The sequence below is a fragment of the Rutidosis leptorrhynchoides genome, chromosome 3 (genome assembly GCF_046630445.1).
Source record: "Rutidosis leptorrhynchoides isolate AG116_Rl617_1_P2 chromosome 3, CSIRO_AGI_Rlap_v1, whole genome shotgun sequence".
Taxonomy (NCBI): Eukaryota; Viridiplantae; Streptophyta; class Magnoliopsida; order Asterales; family Asteraceae; genus Rutidosis; species Rutidosis leptorrhynchoides.
This window is the reverse complement of record NC_092335.1, coordinates 144307956-144317649: the sequence shown is the minus strand read 5'-3', so window position 1 is coordinate 144317649 and position 9694 is coordinate 144307956.

The following is a 9694-nucleotide window of genomic DNA, read 5'->3' as shown; positions in this document are numbered from 1 at the left end:
TCATATTAGCGTTTTATAAGTTTAAATTCGGGTAGTACCTACCCGTTAAGTTCATACTTAGTAGCTAATATACAATTCAACTACTACAATTCTATATGAAAAACTGATTATAATAATATTTCGCGTTCAAACTTTTATACAATATTTTACAAACTTACAATACCGCTTATTTTACATAAAGCATGGAATATAGCACACAATAACTTTGATACAAGATAGTTGTGAAGATAATTCTAGCTAGTACACAAGTCGTTCAGCAAAGGCAATAAAGACACGTAATTCATACGTCCAGAAACAAGTCATGCATTCTGGTTTTACTAGGACTACTTCCCATCCTTGGTCTTGTGCAACATAACCGTTATGGCCGTTGATAAGACAGCGTGTTGTAACGTCGTCAAAGGGACGAGGGTTACGTAATGTCCAACAGTCCCGTAATAATCTAAAAACCTCATTTCTTACCCCAATTACCGACTCCGTCACTTGTGGAAACGTTTTGTTTAATAGTTGTAGCCCGATGTTCTTGTTCTCACTTTGGTGAGAAGCGAACATTACTAATCCGTAAGCATAACATGCTTCTTTATGTTGCATGTTAGCCGCTTTTTCTAAATCACGAAGTCCAATATTCGGATATATTGAGTCAAAATAATTTCTTAACCCGTTGCGTAAAATAGCATTTGGGTTCCCCGCAATATATGCGTCAAAGTAAACACATCGTAACTTATGGGTTTCCCAATGTGATATCCCCCATCTTTCAAACGAAAGTCTCTTATAAACCAAGACATTCTTGGAACGTTCTTCGAATGTCTTACAAACTGATCTCGCCTTAAATAGTTGTGCCGAGGAATTCTGGCCGACTCTAGACAAGATTTCATCAATCATGTCTCCGGGTAGGTCTCTTAAAATATTGGGTTGTCTATCCATTTTGTGTTTTTAAACTGTAAAATAGACAAGAGTTAGATTCATAAAAAAATACTTATTAATACAAGCAATTTTTACATATATCATAAAGCATAAGAACACTATATTACATATATTACACCACACGAATACAACTATCTTATTCCGACTCGCTCGTTTCTTCTTCTTCGGTTTTGGTTCGTTTTGCCAAGTTTCTAGGGATATATGATGTTCCCCTAATACGAGCCGTCGTTGTCCACATTGGTTTAGAAAAACCTGGTGGTTTAGAGGTTCCCGGGTCATTGTTACAACTTAAGGACTTCGGGCGTTGACGATACATATAAAGTTCATCGGGGTTGGAATTAGATTTCTCTATTTTTATGCCCTTTCCCTTATTATTTTCTTTTGCCTTTTTAAATTCAGTTGGGGTAATTTCTATAACATCATCGGAATTCTCGTCGGAATCAGATTCATCGGAGAATTGGTAATCCTCCCAATATTTTGCTTCCTTGGCGGAAACACCATTGACCATAATTAACCTTGATCGGTTGGTTGAGGATTTTCTTTTACTTAACCGTTTTATTATTTCCCCCACCGGTTCTATTTCTTCATCCGGTTCCGATTCTTCTTCCGGTTCCGATTCTTCTTCCGGTTCCGACTCTTCTTCCGGTTCCTCTTCGGGAACTTGTGAATCAGTCCACGAATCATTCCAATTTACATTTGACTCTTCATTATTATTAGGTGAGTCAATGGGACTTGTTCTAGAGGTAGACATCTATCACATAATATCAAACGCGTTAAGAGATTAATATATCACATAATATTCACATGTTAAAAATATATAGTTTCCAACAAAATTTGTTAAGCAATCATTTTTCAAGTAAACACGGTCGAAGTCCAGACTCACTAATGCATCCTAACAAACTCGATAAGACACACTAATGCAAAATTCTGGTTCTCTAAGACCAACGCTCTGATACCAACTGAAATGTCCCGTTCTTATTGATTAAAAACGTTCCATATTAATTGATTTCGTTGCGAGGTTTTGACCTCTATATGAGACGTTTTTCAAAGACTGCATTCATTTTAAAACAAACCATAACCTTTATTTCATCAATAAAGGTTTAAAAAGCTTTACGTAGATTATCAAATAATGATAATCTAAAATATCCTGTTTACACACGACCATTACATAATGGTTTACAATACAAATATGTTACAACAAAATAAGTTTCTTGAATGCAGTTTTTACAAAATATCATACAAGCATGGACTCCAAATCTCATCCTTATTTAAGTATGCGACAGCGGAAGCTCTTAATAATCACCTGAGAATAAACATGCTTAAAACGTCAACAAAAATGTTGGTGAGTTATAGGTTTAACCTATATATATCAAATCATAATAATAGACCACAAGATTTCATATTTCAATACACATCCCATACATAGAGATAAAAATCATTCATATGGTGAACACCTGGTAACCGACATTAACAAGATGCATATATAAGAATATCCCCATCATTCCTGGACACCCTTCGGATATGATATAAATTTCGAAGTACTAAAGCATCCGGTACTTTGGATGGGGTTTGTTAAGCCCAATAGATCTATCTTTAGGATTCGCGTCAATTAGGGTGTCTGTTCCCTAATTCTTAGATTACCAGACTTAATAAAAAGGGGCATATTCGATTTCGATAATTCAACCATAGAATGTAGTTTCATGTACTTGTGTCTATTTTGTAAATCATTTATAAAACCTGCATGTATTCTCATCCCAAAAATATTAGATTTTAAAAGTGGGACTATAACTCACTTTCACAGATTTTTACTTCGTCGGGAAGTAAGATTTGGCCACTGGTTGATTCACGAACCTATAACAATATATACATATATATCAAAGTATGTTCAAAATATATTTACAACACTTTTAATATATTTTGATGTTTTAAGTTTATTAAGTCAGCTGTCTTCGTTAGTAACCTACAACTAGTTGTCCACAGTTAGATGTACAGAATAAATCGATAAATATTATCTTGAATCAATCCACGACCCAGTGTATACGTATCTCAGTATTGATCACAACTCAAACTATATATATTTTGGAATCAACCTCAACCCTGTATAGCTAACTCCAACATTCACATATAGAGTGTCTATGGTTGTTCCGAAATATATATAGATGTGTCGACATGATAGGTCGAAACATTGTATACGTGTCTATGGTATCTCAAGATTACATAATATACAATACAAGTTGATTAAGTTATGGTTGGAATAGATTTGTTACCAATTTTCACGTAGCTAAAATGAGAAAAATTATCCAATCTTGTTTTACCCATAACTTCTTCATTTTAAATCCGTTTTGAGTGAATCAAATTGCTATGGTTTCATATTGAACTCTATTTTATGAATCTAAACAGAAAAAGTATAGGTTTATTGTCAGAAAAATAAGTTACAAGTCATTTTTATAAAGGTAGTCATTTCAGTCGAAAGAACGACGTCTAGATGACCATTTTAGAAAACATACTTCCACTTTGAGTTTAACCATAATTTTTGGATATAGTTTCATGTTCATAATAAAAATTATTTTCTCAGAATAACAACTTTTAAATCAAAGTTTATCATAGTTTTTAATTAACTAACCCAAAACAGCCCGCGGTGTTACTACGACGGCGTAAATCCGATTTTACGGTGTTTTTCGTGTTTCCAGGTTTTAAATCATTAAGTTAGCATATCATATAGATATAGAACATGTGTTTAGTTGATTTTAAAAGTCAAGTTAGAAGGATTAACTTTTGTTTGCGAACAAGTTTAGAATTTACTAAACTATGTTCTAGTGATTACAAGTTTAAACCTTCGAATAAGATAGCTTTATATGTATGAATCGAATGATGTTATGAACATCATTACTACCTTAAGTTCCTTGGATAAACCTACTGGAAAATAGAAAAATGGATCTAGCTTCAATGGATCCTTGGATGGCTCGAAGTTCTTGAAGCAGAATCATGACACGAAAACAAGTTCAAGTAAGATCATCACTTAAAATAAGATTGTTATAGTTATAGAAATTGAACCAAAGTTTGAATATGATTATTACCTTGTATTAGAATGATAACCTACTATAAGAAACAAAGATTTCTTGAGGTTGGATGATCACCTTACAAGATTGGAAGTGAGCTAGCAAACTTGAAAGTATTCTTGATTTTATGAAACTAGAACTTTTGGAATTTATGAAGAACACTTAGAACTTGAAGATAGAACTTGAGAGAGATCAATTAGATGAAGAAAATTGAAGAATGAAAGTGTTTGTAGGTGTTTTTGGTCGTTGGTGTATGGATTAGATATAAAGGATATGTAATTTTGTTTTCATGTAAATAAGTCATGAATGATTACTCATATTTTTGTAATTTTATGAGATATTTCATGCTAGTTGCCAAATGATGGTTCCCACATGTGTTAGGTGACTCACATGGGCTGCTAAGAGCTGATCATTGGAGTGTATATACCAATAGTACATACATCTAAAAGCTGTGTATTGTACGAGTACGAATACGGGTGCATACGAGTAGAATTGTTGATGAAACTGAACGAGGATGTAATTGTAAGCATTTTTGTTAAGTAGAAGTATTTTGATAAGTGTATTGAAGTCTTTCAAAAGTGTATAAATACATATTAAAACACTACATGTATATCCATTTTAACTGAGTCGTTAAGTCATCGTTAGTCGTTACATGTAAGTGTTGTTTTGAAACCTTTAGGTTAACGATCTTGTTAAATGTTGTTAACCCAATGTTTATAATATCAAATGAGATTTTAAATTATTATATTATCATGATATTATCATGTATGAATATCTCTTAATATGATATATATATACATTAAATGTCTTTACAACGATAATCGTTACATATATGTCTCGTTTAAAAATCATTAAGTTAGTAGTCTTGTTTTTACATATGTAGTTCATTGTTAATATACTTAATGATATGTTTACTTATCATAGTATCATGTTAACTATATATATATCCATATATATGTCATCATATAGTTTTTACAAGTTTTAACGTTCGTGAATCACCGGTCAACTTGGGTGGTCAATTGTCTATATGAAACATATTTCAATTAATCAAGTCTTAACAAGTTTGATTGCTTAACATGTTGGAAACATTTAATCATGTAAATATCAATCTCAATTAATATATATAAACATGGAAAAGTTCGGGTCACTACACCAAGGGGTGGCAACCCCTGACGGGGTCCAAGGGGCAGAGCCCCTGGCTGGTATGACGACCCCGTCAAAACACTTAGCGGATCCGTCAGTTGGTCCCATAGCTTGATCGGACTTAAATGAATTAAATAAACAAAGTTGCATTCTTTTATTTCAAAATGTTGCCCAAAAAGGAAACAAACCCAATTAAGTAGTTTAAATCAACCAACCATAGTAATGAACCAAAAGTTGACACAAAACATTGCCAACAAACCCACAATTTAAATTATCCAAAATAGAATGCAAACTTAAGTTTCATAAATAGTTTCATAAAATATGCCCAAATGCATGCAGACTCTTCTAACGACAGCGGAAGCATCAAATAACTCAAGTACCTGTGAAAACATGCAAGTAAACTGTCAACACAAAGGTTGAGTGAATTATAGGTTTAAATAAATAAGTAAACTTTAGACCACAAGATTTAAAAATGTTAGAAAACATTAAACATTATTCCATTATCAATGAGCCACCTGGTAACCACTTAACCCTTTATTTACCCTTGCCAAACACAATAAAAATATACACTTGGACAGTGTATCTACAACAAATTATGAAGTACTAAACATTCCGATTATAAATTGCTAGCGCGACTAGCTCGAAATGGGGTTGTCAAACCCGATAGATCTATCTGTAGGATTCGCGTTCACCGGTAGAAACCAATGATTACAGTTACCAGACTAGGGAATATTTTTGTCCAACTCACAATGAATAATTAAATTTAACTGTCACTTGTGTCTAACCGTAAATAAAAATATGCATGTAATCACATCCCAAAAAGTATACTTTGAAAAGTATATAAAAACGGGACTATAACTCACCTTAAATAGCAACTGAAGAAATCTCACAAACAAGCGAACAGCAAGTAAAGTAAAGTGATCAAGAAAGATCACAACGCCGACCTATAAATAAAGCAGGTCGAAATAAATAACTAACTTAGGTCAAGTCTTAGTATGATAGCTATTGTACATGTTGCAAGTAGACATAGAACATTACTCAGCAAGCATCGGTTTGATTGGAACAGCATAAGGACACACGCTTTCTATTTTTAGAAAGTTTCTATTTTTGGAAAGTTTCTATTTTTGGAAAGTTTCTATTTTTGGAAAGTTTCTATTTTTGGAAAGTTTCCAAATTTAGAAAGTTCTATTTTTAGAAAGTTTTGAAGTTAGGAAAGTTTCCTTATTTAGAAAGTCAACAGAAGTCAACTGAAAGTCAAAGTCAACCGAAAGTCAACTCAAAAGTCAACATTGGTCAAACATAGTCAACATTAATTTTAAAAGTGTAAGTTATAATAATAACATAGGTTATAATGTTATTTAAAGTCAAAAGTGTATAATAATGTCTTAACATAAGTTTAATTAAATAAAATGAATTATTAAAGTTAATATAAGTTGAAATGTTATAATTAGTACGACATAAGTATTTAAATAAATTAATTAAATACTAATCATAATATAAGTATTATTAATAATAATAATTTTTAAATTATATCATAAGTGTTTTTAATTAATAATGAATTATTAATCATATCATAAGTTTCTAATTAAAATTATTAAATCATAAGTATTTAATAATTAAATCATAATTAAATAATAATTAAGTCTTATAATAATTAAATAATTATTTAATCTTTATTATAAGTCTTTTAAATATTTCTCAAAAACAAATTTAATACTTATCATAAGTATTTTCCTTCAATAATAAAAGTATTATTAATCATAAGTTTAATTAAAATGTTAATTAAATCATAATTAATAATTAAATGTTATAATAAATATTTATATCATAAGTTTTAAATAATAATAATTACTTCTTTTATCATAAGTAATTAATTAATAATGAAATCCATTAATTTTAACATAAGTTTAATCATTAACCATAAGTTTTAAGTTTAAAAGTTCATCGGGTCGTATCTTGAGCCCCGGGTGTCGGTTTCGGGCGAGCCACATATGCATTTCCGCCTACTCAAACCACCCAACACAATTATGAACTCAAGAACACTCCAAGAACAGTCCCTAGGTCGTGGATATCAGCCATGACCACACTTGGGAAAATCAATTTACTCAAAACATTAATTTAGGCACATCGGGTGAACCGTGGCTAGGATTTAGGTGACCCGAACATGAAAATTCGTCCCACCATCAGTCCTAACCAAATGACACACCCTAAAGACACCAAGGATGGTCACAAAGTCGGACCCAACCTTGTTCATGCCAAGAACACCTTTCAATCTTTAACAAAAACCAAATTAAGCATATCTAGGGCTCCGGGAATCGAAACGACATGAATCCGGAGTCTAAAATTAATGTCTTGATGAGAGGAACTCATTTATGTACTTTATTTTAACATTCATATCAGTTACAAAGTCAGAAAACACGAATCAAACTGCTGTCCAAAATTTACAAACCGAAAACATATGCAAACGAGTAATTCTACGCATCCAAACAACATTACAACAACTAATATACATCATACTAATAATATAAACTCAAAATACAGAAATATAAATAAAAATGAAAAGTTCTAGGGTTAGGGTTTATACCCAAATCGAGAATCAAAGTATATAATCGCGTAGAGAACGAAGAGTGGAACACGTTTATGCTAGCTATCTCTTGATCCAAGCTTGAAAATTAATGAAGATGATGATAATGGTGGTGGTAGGCGACGGCTAGGGAGAAGGGAGAAGAGGGAGAGAAAAACTAAATTAGGTTTAGATGAAAGTAGAAGTAAAATTGCAAAAATGGGAAAACAAGAGCCAACACTCCCTCCCCTTGGGAGTGTTCGGCCGAATTTGCAAGGGGGTGGGCCCCTTAGTGGGCCAACTTGTCCATTATTGAAAAACGTGCAATTCCTGATGGCCCGAATGCCCGAACGAATCCCGAAACGCGAAAACACGCTTACGCGATTAAAATTTCGGAAAGATAACAAACGCGCGACGAAAAATAAATATAAATACACCTATTAATAATATGATCATAAAATATCATATTTAAAATATTTAGGATTTAAATGTCCCAAAAACTCGACCGTTGGTTTGAAAACCAAAAAGATTTGCCGGATGGAAATCCGCGAGACGTAGAAACGTATAAATTAAAATATGAATACAAATATTCACATAACACATAATAATTAATATATATATATATATTATTACAAATAATAATATAGGTCATAGAAATGACGTGGCACACTAACAGTTAACGGTCGTTAAATAATTAACGGAAAAAGATAACGGAAAAAGTAGGGTCGTGACAGTACCTCCCCGCTACGGAAATTTCGTCCCGAAATTTAAGCAGGCGCAGGGGTTGACTCGGCATCTGAGAACAAATGCGGGTACTTCTGCTTCATTTGGTCTTCACGCTCCCAAGTGAACTCGGGACCGCGTCTAGCGTTCCATCGGACCCGAACAATAGGAATTCTGCTCTGTTTAAGAGTCTTAACCTCTCGGTCCATGATCTCAACTGGCTCCTCAATAAAATGCAATTGCTTGTCAACTTGAAGTTCCTCCAAAGGAATAGTCTGATCAAATTCAGCCAAACACTTCTTTAAGTTCGAAATATGGAAAACATCGTGAACAGCACTGAGTTCTTGTGGCAACTTCAAACGATAAGCCACCGGTCCAACTCTTTCAATGATCTCAAACGGTCCCACGAAACGAGGACTTAACTTCCCTCTTTTACCAAAACGAATAACACCCTTCCAAGGCGAAACCTTTAACATAACACGATCACCTACTTGAAATTCAACATCTTTCCTTCCTTTGTCGGCATAACTCTTTTGCCAACTTCTAGCAGTTCTCAACCTTTCTTTAATTTGCACAATCTTCTCAGTAGTCTCGTGAATAATCTCTGGACCTGCAAGTTGAGCATCCCCAACCTCATTCCAACAAATAGGAGACCTACATTTCCTACCGTACAAAGCTTCAAACGGTGCGGCTTTAATACTTGCGTGATAACTGTTGTTATAAGAAAACTCAGCTAACGGCAAATACTTATCCCGCCCATTCCCAAAATCAATCACACAAGCTCGCAACATATCTTCTAATGTCTGAATGGTCCTCTCACTTTGACCATCCGTTTGAGGATGATAAGCGGTGCTCATATCTAATCTAGTTCCCAAGGCTTCCTGTAAAGATCGCCAAAACCTCAATACAAAACGACTGTCTCGGTCCGAAATAATGGATACAGGAACACCATGCCTAGAAACAATCTCCTTCAAGTACAAACGAGTGAGCTTCTCCATTGAATCTGTTTCCCTGATTGGCAAAAAGTGAGCCGACTTAGTGAGTCGATCTACAATCACCCAGATAGTGTCATAGCCACCCGCAACTCTCGGTAACTTAGTAATAAAATCCATTGTAATTCCTTCCCACTTCCACTCGGGAATCTCGGGTTGTACCAACAGTCCAGACGGTTTTTGATGTTCATCTTTAACCTTAGCACAGGTCAAACACTTAGCCACATACGTAGCCACATCACCTTTCAAATTTGGCCACCAATACAGCTCCTTAAGATCATGATACATCTTTC